Genomic DNA, 15,000 nt, shown 5'->3' with positions numbered 1-15,000 from the left:
CAGCGTGTACGCTCTTGGTGCGCCTCTTCTCGCAATGAGAACGAGACGCCCCGGGAGTGCGGGGCGGCAGCCGTAACGACCGCCCATCCTCCCTTGGTCCGCGCAAGGCGGACCTTCACTTTCATTGCGCCTTTAGGTTTAGTTAAATCCCAATGACTCGCGCACATGCTAGACTCCTTGGTCCGTGTTTCAAGACGGGTCCTGAAAGTACCCAAAGCTATAGCGTCGCAGATCGGCGTTTCAACGAGGTCTGTCCGAGAACACCTCAGCGAACAGCCACCCGGGGACGGGACCGGCACCAGGTCCGATCACCATCACGACGGGCGCGCTTGCCGAAGGTCGGACGCTAACTGTGTAGCGGCCCCGCGCCATCTGTATACCGTCGAGCGAGCCGATCGGGAAACACCACGGGTTCATTCGGCGAACGGCGAACCGTCCGAACGAGCTCCACCGCGGGCCTTAGACCGGCACTCAACGGATCGCGACGTCCTACAGGGGGAGAAGTGCACGCGTTCGACGGCAGATCGACAAAACGAAAGGTGCAAACGACGCGTACGCCATCTGTCACACGATCGTCCAGCGCCGCCATCGAGTCACGCTGAATCTCCCCTTTCGACCTTTCGGGTTTCTCAGGTTTACCCCTGAACGGTTTCACGTACTATTGAACTCTCTCTTCAAAGTTCTTTTCAACTTTCCCTCACGGTACTTGTTCGCTATCGGTCTCGTGGTCATATTTAGCCTTAGATGGAGTTTACCACCCACTTAGGGCTGCACTCTCAAGCAACCCGACTCTGAGGAGAGATCCTCCCGTTATCGGCAGCGGTCGCTACGGGCCTGGCACCCTCTATGGGCTGTGGCCCCGTTCAAGATGGACTTGGACGCGCCGCACGATCTCGGGATGACGGATCCTCCCTAACACCACATTTCCCGGCGTCCGGTTTCGGCCGCGGGATTCGGTGCTGGGCTTCTCCCTGTTCGCTCGCCGCTACTGAGGGAATCCTAGTTAGTTTCTTTTCCTCCGCTTAGTAATATGCTTAAATTCAGCGGGTAGTCTCACCTGCTCTGAGGTCGCATATGAAAAATAAAAATTTTTCATTCGGTCATTTCGACGATCACGACACGTCTCCCATTCCTTGCTATACGTGTTCGTCATTTTTCTTTTTAAAAAATGGCTAAGTTTACAGAAACGCTTACGATCTGACGTCTGTCGCGATTTGCATTACACGTCTCGGACACGACGACCGTCTATAACGTTCTCAACCTTAAAACGCCATTTTTTTTTTTAAATGACGACATGTTGAAGAAATAGGACGTGCTACGCCGAAAGACCAGCCAACAACTACAACAAGTAGTAGTTGGTCGCTTTCGCGTCTTAAGATGTCGCGCAAATTTACTCGCTGCACGAGAAACGCACACAAACACACGATTCTACGACACACCACGCAAGAACATGTGCCGACGTAAACACTTTCGTATTTATGATTCGCAAGGTGGACGTCCGACGGACTTTGTAAAAAAAAAATACAAAGCATACCCGTCCCGTCCTTTTTGACGAAAAAACACGCTCGAGTAAACGTCTCGGCACACGTTCGAGGCGTGCGTCGTTATATCGTGACGTAAGTGACGATCACGTACATTAATGAGTACCTATTCGACGCGTCGCAACACATCCAACACGCTCCGACGTTTTCGTCCGAAAACGAAAACCGAGCAGTCTTTGAAATTGACACGACCCTCAGCCAGGAGTGGTCCGGGAACATTATATCCGAGGACCGCAATGTGCGTTCGAAATGTCGATGTTCATGTGTCCTGCAGTTCACAAGTTGACGCGCAATTAGCTGCGTTCTTCATCGACCCACGAGCCAAGTGATCCACCGTTCAGGGTAATCTTTTTAAAATTTAAACGCTCGTTCCACAAGAACCCCGATCATGCCGATCGTCCAGCTGTCTATACACGTCTTGCAAAAATTTTTGCGTACGTGCGTACATCCGAAACGAAAATGATCTTCGTGGTTCCGAAACGTGCCACGTCTAAAATTTCGGTGTTGTGGTATGGATATTTATGATTCTCGCTCTTAATTGTCTTTCGTCCGTACTTTCTCGTCTGAAAGGGAACGCGATCGTCGGTCTCAGTTTTACGCGTACGAAAAAATTAAAAAAAATATTAACCCAAACACAAATTTGTATCCGCGCACCGAAAAAGAAGCACTTTTCTTTTTCACGCGGTCTCCGCTTTTACACGCAAAGTACGAGCATGTATGTGTGAAGATGGGACATGTTCGATACGATTTTAATTAGGAATTTGCCAATTTCCTTTTTCTCAGCAATAATTTTAATAAATAATGCTGCTTTCTCTCATAAACTACATTTTCGGTAGTTTTCCTTTATTGTGTCTTTCATTTAGTGTGCGTGTGTCAAGCACTTTAAAAAGTGTGACGAAGAGACGGTTTTTGATCGATCGGAATCAACACATCATTACATCATCGTACTCGTTATGAAAAAGCGAATTAGTATCCGCCGTAAGCGAAAAGAGATTTTCGCGGGCGGTCTTTGTGTTCGTGTTTCAATTTTCTTTCTATATTTTTTCGTCGCCAAACCGAAGACAGATCGTGAATTTTGACGAAAAAATCTATAGACGTGCCAGACTGAGCGTCTAACATAAAATCCTCAAGTTTACCGTTCTATATCGTGACTTAATGACGATTGACGGTGTATATAATTTTGAAATGGTGCAGTCGTACGCTCCGTAAAGAGAATTTTACCGTTTCTAACGAAATCACTTTACCACATCTACCAAAAACATTAAAAAAGCAAGGTGTGATGTGTGTGTGATCGCTCGTTTAACGGCGCTTTCAAAAAACTCTTTGAAGCGTCTAACGACGAACATCATTCACGCGAATCGTAAAATCGGGAGCGTTTCTCGCCGGTCCCGTAGCCGGGCGTAAATCATTTAAAACCCACGGAGTCGTAACCTAATTCGACACCTGCGATTTTCTTCTTTCTCGACTACTCTGCTACATCCTCTCCGTGTGTCCGAAAAAAGAGGACTTCTAACGTCTTTCGACTTTCGCGGTGGAGTTCACAACTTTCCGCGATCCGGTCGAAAAACCGAAAGCGTCCCTCCTTTTTTCCATCATTGGAAAAGATCGAGAGATAGTACAAAAAAAATCAAAAAATCTAGGTACCCGAAGAAACAGCCGTATGCCCGAGCGAATTCGGTTTTTCTCGTTCAAAAAAGGTGAAAAACTCGATCGCAAGGACCGGCGCTGCGGGCCAGCGTAACGCTATTGTTTTTCCGAATATGTACGATTCGTAGTTCAAAACGTCGTACACACGGTGTTTCAAAAAGAAACAAGCAACGGCACGACAAAAGATCGTGCCGTCGACTCCATGTCATCGACGACGGTGTTGTAAAAACATAAAGTGTACATCGACACGATCAAATAAAAATGCATAATAATAAATTATACATATGTCAAAATTCGTGTGTACGAGGACACGTTAATGATCCTTCCGCAGGTTCACCTACGGAAACCTTGTTACGACTTTTACTTCCTCTAAATGATCAAGTTTGGTCATCTTCCCAGCGACATCGACGACGTCGAAACGCCATCGCGTACCGGTCCGAAGACCTCACTAAATCATTCAATCGGTAGTAGCGACGGGCGGTGTGTACAAAGGGCAGGGACGTAATCAACGCGAGCTTATGACTCACGCTTACTGGGAATTCCTCGTTCATGGGGAACAATTGCAAGCCCCAATCCCTAGCACGAAGGAGGTTCAGCGGGTTACCCGGACCGCTCGGTCAGGGAGGACACGCTGATTCCTTCAGTGTAGCGCGCGTGCGGCCCAGAACATCTAAGGGCATCACAGACCTGTTATTGCTCAATCTCGTGCGGCTAGAAGCCGCCTGTCCCTCTAAGAAGAATTGTTTGTACGCCGACAGTAAAAACCGCGCACGACCACCGGGCGAACCCAGGATCGACGGGCCTTTGGGATGTCGAAATACGCCTATTTAGCAGGCTAGAGTCTCGTTCGTTATCGGAATTAACCAGACAAATCGCTCCACCAACTAAGAACGGCCATGCACCACCACCCACCGAATCAAGAAAGAGCTCTCAATCTGTCAATCCTTCCGGTGTCCGGGCCTGGTGAGGTTTCCCGTGTTGAGTCAAATTAAGCCGCAGGCTCCACTCCTGGTGGTGCCCTTCCGTCAATTCCTTTAAGTTTCAGCTTTGCAACCATACTTCCCCCGGAACCCAAAAGCTTTGGTTTCCCGGAAGCTGCCCGCCGAGTCATCGGAAGAACGTCGGCGGATCGCTAGCTGGCATCGTTTATGGTTAGAACTAGGGCGGTATCTGATCGCCTTCGAACCTCTAACTTTCGTTCTTGATCAATGAAAGCGTTTTTGGCAAATGCTTTCGCTTCTGTCCGTCTTGCGACGATCCAAGAATTTCACCTCTAACGTCGCAATACGAATGCCCCCATCCGTTCCTATTAATCATTACCTCGGGGTTCCGAAAACCAACAAAATAGAACCGAGGTCCTATTCCATTATTCCATGCACACAGTATTCAGGCGAAGTTTTAGCCTGCTTTAAGCACTCTAATTTGTTCAAAGTAAACGTGCCGGCCCACCTCGACACTCAATGAAGAGCACCGCGGCGGGATTGAGTTGGGCCGCCCTCTCGAGCTAAGCCCACCGGCAGGACGTCCCGCGGCACGCCAGTTGACACACGCGAACGATGAACCGGCGGCGCGGGACACAGATTCGACTACGAGCTTTTTAACCGCAACAACTTTAATATACGCTATTGGAGCTGGAATTACCGCGGCTGCTGGCACCAGACTTGCCCTCCAATTGATCCTCGTTAAAGGGTTTAGAGTGTACTCATTCCGATTACGGGGCCTCGGATGAGTCCCGTATCGTTATTTTTCGTCACTACCTCCCCGTGCCGGGAGTGGGTAATTTGCGCGCCTGCTGCCTTCCTTGGATGTGGTAGCCGTTTCTCAGGCTCCCTCTCCGGAATCGAACCCTGATTCCCCGTTACCCGTTACAACCATGGTAGGCGCAGAACCTACCATCGACAGTTGATAAGGCAGACATTTGAAAGATGCGTCGCCGGTGCGAGACCGTGCGATCAGCGTAAAGTTATTCAGAGTCACCAAGTTGTACGATGACGGAGACCGCCACCGATTGGTTTTGATCTAATAAAAGCGCTCCTTCCGTTTCCGGTTGGAGCTCTGTTTGCATGTATTAGCTCTAGAATTACCACAGTTATCCAAGTAAATGTGGGTACGATCTAAGGAACCATAACTGATTTAATGAGCCTTTCGCGGTTTCACCTTAATTTGGCTTGTACTGAGACATGCATGGCTTAATCTTTGAGACAAGCATATGACTACTGGCAGGATCAACCAGGGAACTGCGTTCTTGTTTTAAAATAAGAGAGTTTTAGTCTTTCTTTCCTTCTAGTCATATAAGCTACAATAATCGTAGAATTTCGGAAAGACACCTGCTGCTCTTATAAAAAACTGAACACTTTCCTATTATTGTTTTGAAGAAAGTGTGCGTGTCTGCGAAACGAAAACCTCGTAAGAAGAGACGTAACGCCACGCGATCTTTCTGGATGGAAAATTTTTCGACATTTTTTTCACATCATCCTTGATTGAATCTCCTGCAACAATTTTATTCTTATTCATCCGTTCTAAGTTGTCGTCGTCGTCGAAATAAATAATTTGTACACACTTCGGGGTACACGTTTGTCAAAATTCATGAAATGCAACGTAACATTTTTACTTTAATAAATTTTTACAGTGCATTCAGATCGACTAAACGAACAACGACGGATGAATTGATTTATGGATTTTTATTTGTTGCGACTCATCGGAGGAGAGAGTGAAGAAAAAATAATCCAATATCATGGTTACGGAATAATTTTCTATGACTTTTTCATCCTTGTTTGAATCTTGCAACAATTAATTTTATTCATCCGTTCTAAGTTGTCGTCGTCGTCGAAATAAATAATTTGTACACATTTCGGTACACGTTTGTCAAAATTCATGAAATGCAAACGTAACATTTTACTTTAATAAATTTTTACAGTGCATTCAGATCGACTAAACGAACAACGACGGATGGATTACTTATTTTTGTTGCGACTCATCGGACGAAAAGTAGAAACATAATCCTCCATTGTAATATAGTTTTTACGGAAAATTTTTCTTTTATTTTATATCCTTGATTGAATGCTGCATTTTATCCGTCTTTTTTTCGTCAAAAACAGAGATCAATGCGATTCATCGGACGAAGAAATAATTTCCCAGTTCAAAATTTAGAGATTTTTGGGCACATCGACTTGAAATTTTATCGTAAAGAAAAAATATCGTCGTCGACAAGCAAAAGTTCAAACATTCTCCATACTCTTCGCTAGATTGAAAGCGACGGTTTATTGTGAGATTTCTCTTTAGAAATATTCACACGTTACGAGTTTATGAAATTTTATTTATTTCAAAATTCTCGCTCGGACTTTAGTGAGTTGACGCATTTGTTAATTTTTGGTCGTTCTGACACGAACACATAAAATCTTTGATTGCATTTGGACCGCTAACATAGAAACGCTCGCCGCATCCGCAATCTCGCTGTGCATGGTCAATGGCAAGATTTGTCATCCCTCAAACGATGGTGGGTCCACAGGGTACACATTCCGGCCATCGTCCCAACTACGGGTAAGTCGCGGTGTACGAGAGGTAACAAGATAATCGGACGCACATAAAATCACATTTCGATCGTACGCTTTTGTCCGCTGCTACATACCACCACTACTATCCCTATATATGCCAGCGCGGCAGCGTTCAGCTCTGAATCACTCGATGCGCGAAACGGTCGAAATCCCATAGCGCGCCGGCCGCTCGCTATGGGCGAGGGGTCGGGTAAATCGGTCTGATCGCTCGGTGCAAAAGTCCGTTTGGGTACTTAGAGACGGAATTTTAAAATTCTGATTTCGCAGATCAATTTCAAGGGTCATTAGGACTCGAATGCCGTTAACGGTGTTTTGAAAAAAATATTTTTTACGTTTTTACGGCATTTCGACCGAACACCTCAGTTCCGACTTCGGACTTAGAATAATTTTCATCAAAATTTCGAACGCCTCAGTTTCCAGAGGGTTTTAGATCCCGTTTAGTTAGGGGTTTGAAATTATCACAGCCACCCTTGTTTGGTGTTAGTTCGACCGTAACTTTTGTTCGTTTGCATTTAATTTCGATTTTTCTGGGACTTTTGGTCAATGTAAATTTATCAACCGCTACACTTCCGACTTCGGACTTAGACGAATGAGCGCCGAACGCTACAGTTTCGACTTCGGACTTAGAAAAATTTCGCTCGACCGCCACAGTTTCGAATTGGACTTAGAAAAATTTCGGTCGAACGCCTCAGTTTCGAATCGGACTTAGAAAAATTTTGGTCGACCGCTACAGTTTCGACTTCGGACTTAGAAAAATTTCGTTCGAACGCTACAGTTTCGACTTCGGACTTGGAAAAATTTCGCTCGACCGCCACAGTTCCAACATGAGACTTAGAAAAATTTTTATCAAAAATTCGAACACCTCAGTTTCGACTACGGACTTAGAAAAATTTCGCTCGACCGCCACAGTTCCTATTTCGGACTTAGAAAAATTTTCATCAAAATTTCGAACGCCTCAGTTTCCAGAGGGTTTTAGATCCCGTTTAATTAGAAGCTTGAAATTATAAAATCTACCTTCTATCGATGTTAGTTCGACCCAAACATTTGTTCGTTTGCATTTAATTTCGATTTTTCTCGTACTTTTGGTCAATGTAAATTTGTCAACCGCTACACTTCCGACTTCGGACTTAGACGAATGAGCGCCGAACGCTACAGTTTCGACTTCGGACTTAGAAAAATTTCGTTCGAACGCTACAGTTTCGACTTCGGACTTGGAAAAATTTCGCTCGACCGCCACAGTTCCAACATGAGACTTAGAAAAATTTTTATCAAAAATTCGAACACCTCAGTTTCGACTACGGACTTAGAAAAATTTCGCTCGACCGCCACAGTTCCTATTTCGGACTTAGAAAAATTTTCATCAAAATTTCGAACGCCTCAGTTTCCAGAGGGTTTTAGATCCCGTTTAATTAGGAGCTTGAAATTATAAAATCTACCTTCTATCGATGCTAGTTCGACCCAAACATTTGTTCGTTTGGATTTAATTTCGATTTTTCTCGGACTTTTGGTCAATGTAAATTTGTCAACCGCTACACTTCCGAGTTCGGACTTAGACGAATGAGCGCCGAACGCTACAGTTTCGACTTCGGACTTAGAAAAATTTTGTTCGAACGCTACAGTTTCGAATTGGACTTGGAAAAATTTCGGTCGAACGCCTCAGTTTCGAATCGGACTTAGAAAAATTTTGGTCGACCGCTACAGTTTCGACTTCGGACTTGGAAAAATTTCGATCGAACGCCACAGTTCCGACTTTTTTTCGAAACTGTAGCGTTCAGTCAAATTGCCGTAAAAACGTAAAAAACTTTTTTTACAAAACATGGTCGACAGCATTCGAGTCCTAATAATCCTTGAAATTGATCTGCGAAATCAGAATTTTAAAATTCCGTCTCTAAGTACCCAAACGGACTTTTGCACCGAGCGATCAGACCGTTTTACTCTACCCCTCGCCCATAGCGAGCGGCCGGCGCACTATGGGATTTCGATCGTTTCACGCATCGAGCGATTCAGAGCTGATCGCTGCCGCGGTGGCATATATAGGGAGTAGTGATGGTAAGTGGCAGCGATGACGGACAAGTACGCACGATGAATGGATTGACATGAAATCAAATGTGCGCGTCCGTACGATCTGTTACCTCTCGTACATCGCGACCCCGTTTAATGATATTATGCTAAATTAAAAATAAAAATACATCGATGAAATAAAAAGTGGTAAGTCTCTAGAAAGACAATATACCGCTGTGAATAAAAATTTCTCGATGAATAGCGAAATGTGAATTAGTCCGCCTGTAACGTGCATTTTGCGAACGAATTAGCTAATTCACCGCTAGTTAAAAAACGTGACCACCCAGTGCTCTTATCCAAAGTCGTCTGCAAATGAGATGAAATTAATAATCTTGACTCTAATGCAGACGACAAATTGAATTGAATAATTTACTTGAATAATGTGACGGATCTATAAAATAAAACACAAAGCCCGAAACACCAAGCAGTAAAAATCTCGATTATTGTTCCGCCCGTTGAAAAACAAAAGATCCGTCACATGGTAAGCAGAACTGGTGAAAATTGTGAAAGACTTGTTTCTCCTCCGATAACAAGCTTGAATTAAATATGATCGAGTGAATGATATTGGAAACCAAAGAACGAAACTGAGGAGAAGCAAATGTTCAGTAATATATTATGAATAATTATAATATTAATATAAATAATAATATTATATTAAAAATGGGAATTGTATGTGGTTGATGGAAAAAGTTTTTTTTTCTGTTGACCGCTACAGTTCCCAATTTGGACTTAAAAAAAAAAAAAAAAAAAAAAAAAAAAAAATTGTGTATACGGAAGGTAAAAAGCAAAAAATAAAATATTTTATTATTTTTTTTACTTTTTTTACGGGTCCCTACCGCTACAGTTCCCACTGAATGTGTCCTTTTCGCGCTAAGTCCATGCAGTCGCTACAGTTCCGAAACTGGACTTGTAAAAATTTCGACATTTTTGAACGCATCAGTTCCGAACGAGGTTTCAAAACTGTAGCGTTCGGTGTAAACGCATCAGTTCCGAATGAGTTTTCGCAACTGTGGCGTTTCATTTTTGTGCTTTCATGGTTGCATAAACAATCGCCAGTGTGAACGCTTCAGTTCCGAATGAGTTTTCGAAACTGTAGCGTTTCATATTTGTGCTTTCATGGTTGCATAAGCAATCGCCAGTGTGAACGCTTCAGTTCCGAATAGATTTTCGAAACTGTAGCGTTCAATGTGAACGCTTCAGTTCCGACTTTGGACTTAGAATAATTTTCATCAAAATTCGAACGCCACAGTTTCGAAAGGGTTTTAGATCCCGTTCAGTTAGGGACTTAAAATTATGACATCCACTTTCGATTAATGTTAGTTCGGTCCGAACTTTTGTTCATTTTCATTTAATTTCAATTTTTCTCGGACTTTTGGTCTTTGTTAATTTTGTCCTTTCGAAACTGTAACGTTCAATGTGAACGCTTCAGTTCCGAATAAATTCTCGAAACTGTAACGTTCAAAGTGAACGCCTCAGTTCCGAATAGATTCTCGAAACTGTAGCGTTCAATGTGAACGCTTCAGTTCCGAATAGATTCTCGAAACTGTAGCGTTCAATGTGAACGCTTCAGTTCCGAATAGATTCTCGAAACTGTAGCGTTCAATGTGAACGCTTCAGTTCCGACTTTGGACTTGGAATAATTTTCATCAAAATTCGAACGCCACAGTTTCGAAAGGGTTTTAGATCCCGTTTAGTTAGGGACTTAAAATTATGACATCCACTTTCGATTAATGTTAGTTCGGTCCGAACTTTTGTTCGTTTTCATTTAATTTCGATTTTTCTCGGACATTTAGACTATGCGAATTTTAGATTTTTCAAGCTGTAGCGTTTGGCGAGAACGCCGCAGTTACGGACAGGTTTTGTGTCAGACTTTCAATAATCTGAAAAAACTCCGAAAAAAGAAAATAATTAGTGTTTTCATGGTTGCATAACAATTTAAAATTCATGCACAAAAATAATCCATCTATATTTCCGTTATTCAAGAATGCAAAGGAAAGACGAAAGTTCGGCAACAATTAGTTTAAGCGGTTGCATAACCATTCAAACGTTATGCTTAAACACAATCCATTTACGATATATAATAAAAATAAAGCTTTATTATCAACTTTGAAGTCCATTCTATTGCTGATCTTTAGACCTATAGATTAGGTCAAGATGTCAAATGTCAAAAAACAACTACAGGTTCCTGTATTTGTAGCAATGCTGGCGCCATCTGTAGAACAGTTACCTAAACTTGAAAGTCAAAAAAATTACAGCTTTCTGTAACTATTAATGTTGGTATCGCCACCTGTTAGTCGAAAACATAATTTAGTGTTAGTGGCGCCATCTATATGACAGGTCTGGAACTTCACAAATGTCAAAAATTACTGGTTTTTACTTTAATTTACATATTTTTTTTGAAATTTGGCGCCATTTTGACCCAAAAGTGGCGCCATCTATGTGTCAGGTCTGGAACTTCATAAATGTCAAAAATTACAAGATTCTGGGTTCATTTACGTATTTTTCTTGAATTTTAAGCATAATTTGACCTGACCTGACCCTAAAATGGCGTCATCTATGTGTCAGGTCTGGAACTTCAGAAATGTCAAAAATTACTGTTTTTTCCTTTATTTTACATATTGTTTTTGAATTTCGGCGCCTATTTTGACTCAAAAATGGCGCCATCTAAATGACAGGTCTGGAACTTCAGAAATGTCAAAAAATTACAAGATTCTGTGGAAGATTCTGGGTTAATTTTACGTATTTTTCTTGAATTTTAAGCATAATTTGACCTGACCTGACCCTAAAATGGCGTCATCTATGTGTCAGGTCTGGGAACTTCAGAAATGTCAAAAATTACTGTTTTTTCCTTTATTTTACATATTGTTTTTGAATTTCGGCGCCTATTTTGACTCAAAAATGGCGCCATCTAAATGACAGGTCTGGAACTTCAGAAATGTCAAAAATTACAAGATTCTGGAAGATTCTGGGTTAATTTACGTATTTTTCTTGAATTTTAAGCATAATTTGACCTGACCCTGACCCTAAAATGGCGCCATCTATGTGTCAGGTCTGGAACTTCAGAAATGTCAAAAATTACTGTTTTTTCCTTTATTTTACATATTGTTTTTGAATTTTGGCGCCTATTTTGACTCAAAAATGGCGCCATCTATATGACAGGTCTGGAACTTCAGAAATGTCAAAAATTACAAGATTCTGGGTTAATTTACGTATTTTTCTTGAATTTTAAGCATAATTTGACCTAACTGACCCTAAAATGGCGCCTCTATGTGTCAGGTCTGGAACTTCATAAATGTCAAAAATTACTGTTTTTCCTTTATTTTACATATTGTTTTTGAATTTTGGCGCCTATTTTGACTCAAAAATGGCGCCATCTATGTGACAGGTCTGGAACTTCACAAATGTCAAAAATTACTGTTTTTTTCCTATATTTTACATATTGTTTTTGAATTTTGGCGCCTATTTTAACTCAAAAATGGCGCCATCTATGTGACAGGTCTGGAACTTCAGAAATGTCAAAAATTACAAGATTCTGGGAAGATTCTGGGTTAATTTACGTATTTTTCTTGAATTTTAAGCATAATTTGACCTGACCTGACCCCTAAAATGGCGCCATCTATGTGTCAGGTCTGGAACTTCAGAAATGTCAAAAATTACTGTTTTTTCCTTTATTTTACATATTGTTTTTGAATTTTGGCGCCTATTTTGTACTCAAAAATGGCGCCATCTATATGACAGGTCTGGAACTTCACAAATGTCAAAAAATTACAAGATTCTGGGTTAATTTACGTATTTTTTCTTGAATTTTAAGCATAATTTGACCTAACTGACCCTAAAATGGCGCCATCTATGTGTCAGGTCTGGAACTTCATAAATGTCAAAAATTACAAGATTCTGGGTTCATTTACGTATTTTTCTTGAATTTTTAAGCATAATTTGACCTGACCTGACCCTAAAATGGCGCCATCTATGTGTCAGGTCTGGAACTTCATAAATGTCAAAAATTACTGTTTTTCCTTTATTTTACATATTGTTTTTTAATTTTGGCGCCTATTTTGACTCAAAAATGGCGCCATCTATATGACAGGTCTGGAACTTCAGAAATGTCAAAAATTACAAGATTCTGGGTTAATTTACGTATTTTTCTTGAATTTTAAGCATAATTTGACCTGACCTGACCCTAAAATGGCGTCATCTATGTGTCAGGTCTGGAACTTCAGAAATGTCAAAAATTACAAGATTCTGTGTTAATTTACGTATTTTTCTTGAATTTTAAGCATAATTTGACCTGACCTGACCCTAAAATGGCGTCATCTATGTGTCAGGTCTGGAACTTCAGAAATGTCAAAAATTACAAGATTCTGTGTTAATTTACGTATTTTTCTTGAATTTTAAGCATAATTTGACCTAACTGACCTAAAATGGCGCCATCTATGTGTCAGGTCTGGAACTTCATAAATGTCAAAAATTACTGTTTTTCCTTTATTTTACATATTGTTTTTGAATTTTGGCGCCTATTTTGACTCAAAAATGGCGCCATCTATGTGACAGGTCTTGAACTTCACAAATGTCAAAAATTACTGTTTTTTCCTATATTTTACATATTGTTTTTGAATTTTGGCGCCTATTTTAACTCAAAAATGGCGCCATCTATGTGACAGGTCTGGAACTTCAGAAATGTCAAAAATTACAAGATTCTGGGAAGATTCTGGGTTAATTTACGTATTTTTTCTTGAATTTTAAGCATAATTTGACCTGACCTGACCCTAAAATGGCGCCATCTATGTGTCAGGTCTGGAACTTCAGAAATGTCAAAAATTACTGTTTTTTTCCTTTATTTTACATATTGTTTTTGAATTTGGCGCCTATTTTGACTCAAAAATGGCGCCATCTATATGACAGGTCTGGAACTTCAGAAATGTCAAAAAATTACAAGATTCTGGGTTAATTTACGTATTTTTTTTGAATGTTAAGCATAATTTGACCTGACCTGACCCTAAAATGGCGCCATCTATGTGTCAGGTCTGGAACTTCAGAATGTCAAAAAATTACTGTTTTTTCCTTTATTTTACATATTGTTTTTGAATTTTGGCGCCTATTTTGACTCAAAAATGGCGCCATCTATGTGACAGGTCTGGAACTTCACAAATGTCAAAAATTACAAGATTCTGGGAAGATTCTGGGTTAATTTACGTATTTTTCTTGAATTTTAAGCATAATTTGACCTGACCTGACCCTAAAATGGGCGCCATCTATGTGTCAGGTCTGGAACTTCAGAAATTGTCAAAAATTACTGTTTTTTTCCTTTATTTTACATATTGTTTTTGAATTTTGGCGCCTATTTTGACTCAAAAATGGCGCCATCTATATGACAGGTCTGGAACTTCAGAAATGTCAAAAATTACAAGATTCTGGGTTAATTTACGTATTTTTTTTGAATGTTAAGCATAATTTGACCTGACCTGACCCTAAAATGGCGCCATCTATGTGTCAGGTCTGGAACTTCAGAAATGTCAAAAATTACTGTTTTTTCCTTTATTTTACATATTGTTTTTGAATTTTGGCGCCTATTTTGACTCAAAAATGGCGCCATCTATGTGACAGGTCTGGAACTTCACAAATGTCAAAAATTTACTGTTTTTTCCTATATTTTACATATTGTTTTTGAATTTTGGCGCCTATTTTAACTCAAAAATGGCGCCATCTATATGACAGGTCTGGAACTTCAGAATGTCAAAAATTACAAGATTCTGGGTTAATTTACGTATTTTTCTTGAATTTTAAGCATAATTTGACCTGACCTGACCCTAAAATGGCGTCATCTATGTGGTCAGGTCTGGAACTTCAGAAATGTCAAAAATTACTGTTTTTTTCCTTTATTTTACATATTGTTTTTGAATTTCGGCGCCTATTTTGACTCAAAAATGGCGCCATCTAAATGACAGGTCTGGAACTTCAGAAATGTCAAAAATTACAAGATTCTGTGTTAATTTACGTATTTTTCTTGAATTTTAAGCATAATTTGACCTGACCTGACCCTAAAATGGCGTCATCTATGTGTCAGGTCTGGAACTTCAGAAATGTCAAAAATTACAAGATTCTGTGTTAATTTACGTATTTTTCTTGAATTTTAAGCATAATTTGACCTGACCTGACCCTAAAATGGCGTCATCTATGTGTCAGGTCTGGAACTTCAG

The 15,000-nt window shown here is 40.8% G+C and overlaps 3 non-coding genes across 3 annotated transcripts in view; all 3 read right to left on the bottom strand.

The window, feature by feature from the left end:
- LOC148165289 (large subunit ribosomal RNA) overlaps positions 1-1,071 on the bottom strand; it is a 4,039-nt gene extending 2,968 nt beyond the window's left edge. The window contains exon 1 of the ribosomal RNA XR_015771605.1: positions 1-1,071. This exon is cut by the window's left edge and continues 2,968 nt beyond it. This is a non-coding gene — a ribosomal RNA (large subunit ribosomal RNA).
- A 658-nt stretch (positions 1,072-1,729) lies between these two features.
- On the bottom strand, positions 1,730-1,886 carry LOC148165288 (5.8S ribosomal RNA). Its single transcript, XR_015771603.1, has one exon. It is a non-coding gene; the product is annotated as a 5.8S ribosomal RNA (ribosomal RNA).
- Positions 1,887-3,502: 1,616 nt separating this feature from the next.
- Positions 3,503-5,424, bottom strand: LOC148165287 (small subunit ribosomal RNA). The gene has a single exon (XR_015771604.1). It is a non-coding gene; the product is annotated as a small subunit ribosomal RNA (ribosomal RNA).
- Positions 5,425-15,000: the final 9,576 nt, after the last annotated feature.

This window comes from Gnatocerus cornutus, unplaced genomic scaffold, assembly GCF_029298725.1.
Source record: "Gnatocerus cornutus isolate USDA-ARS CGAHR unplaced genomic scaffold, icGnaCorn1.1 ctg00000402.1, whole genome shotgun sequence".
Taxonomy (NCBI): domain Eukaryota; kingdom Metazoa; phylum Arthropoda; class Insecta; order Coleoptera; family Tenebrionidae; genus Gnatocerus; species Gnatocerus cornutus.
The sequence above is the reverse complement of the archived record's forward strand: the minus strand, read 5'-3'. Positions and strand labels throughout refer to the sequence as shown.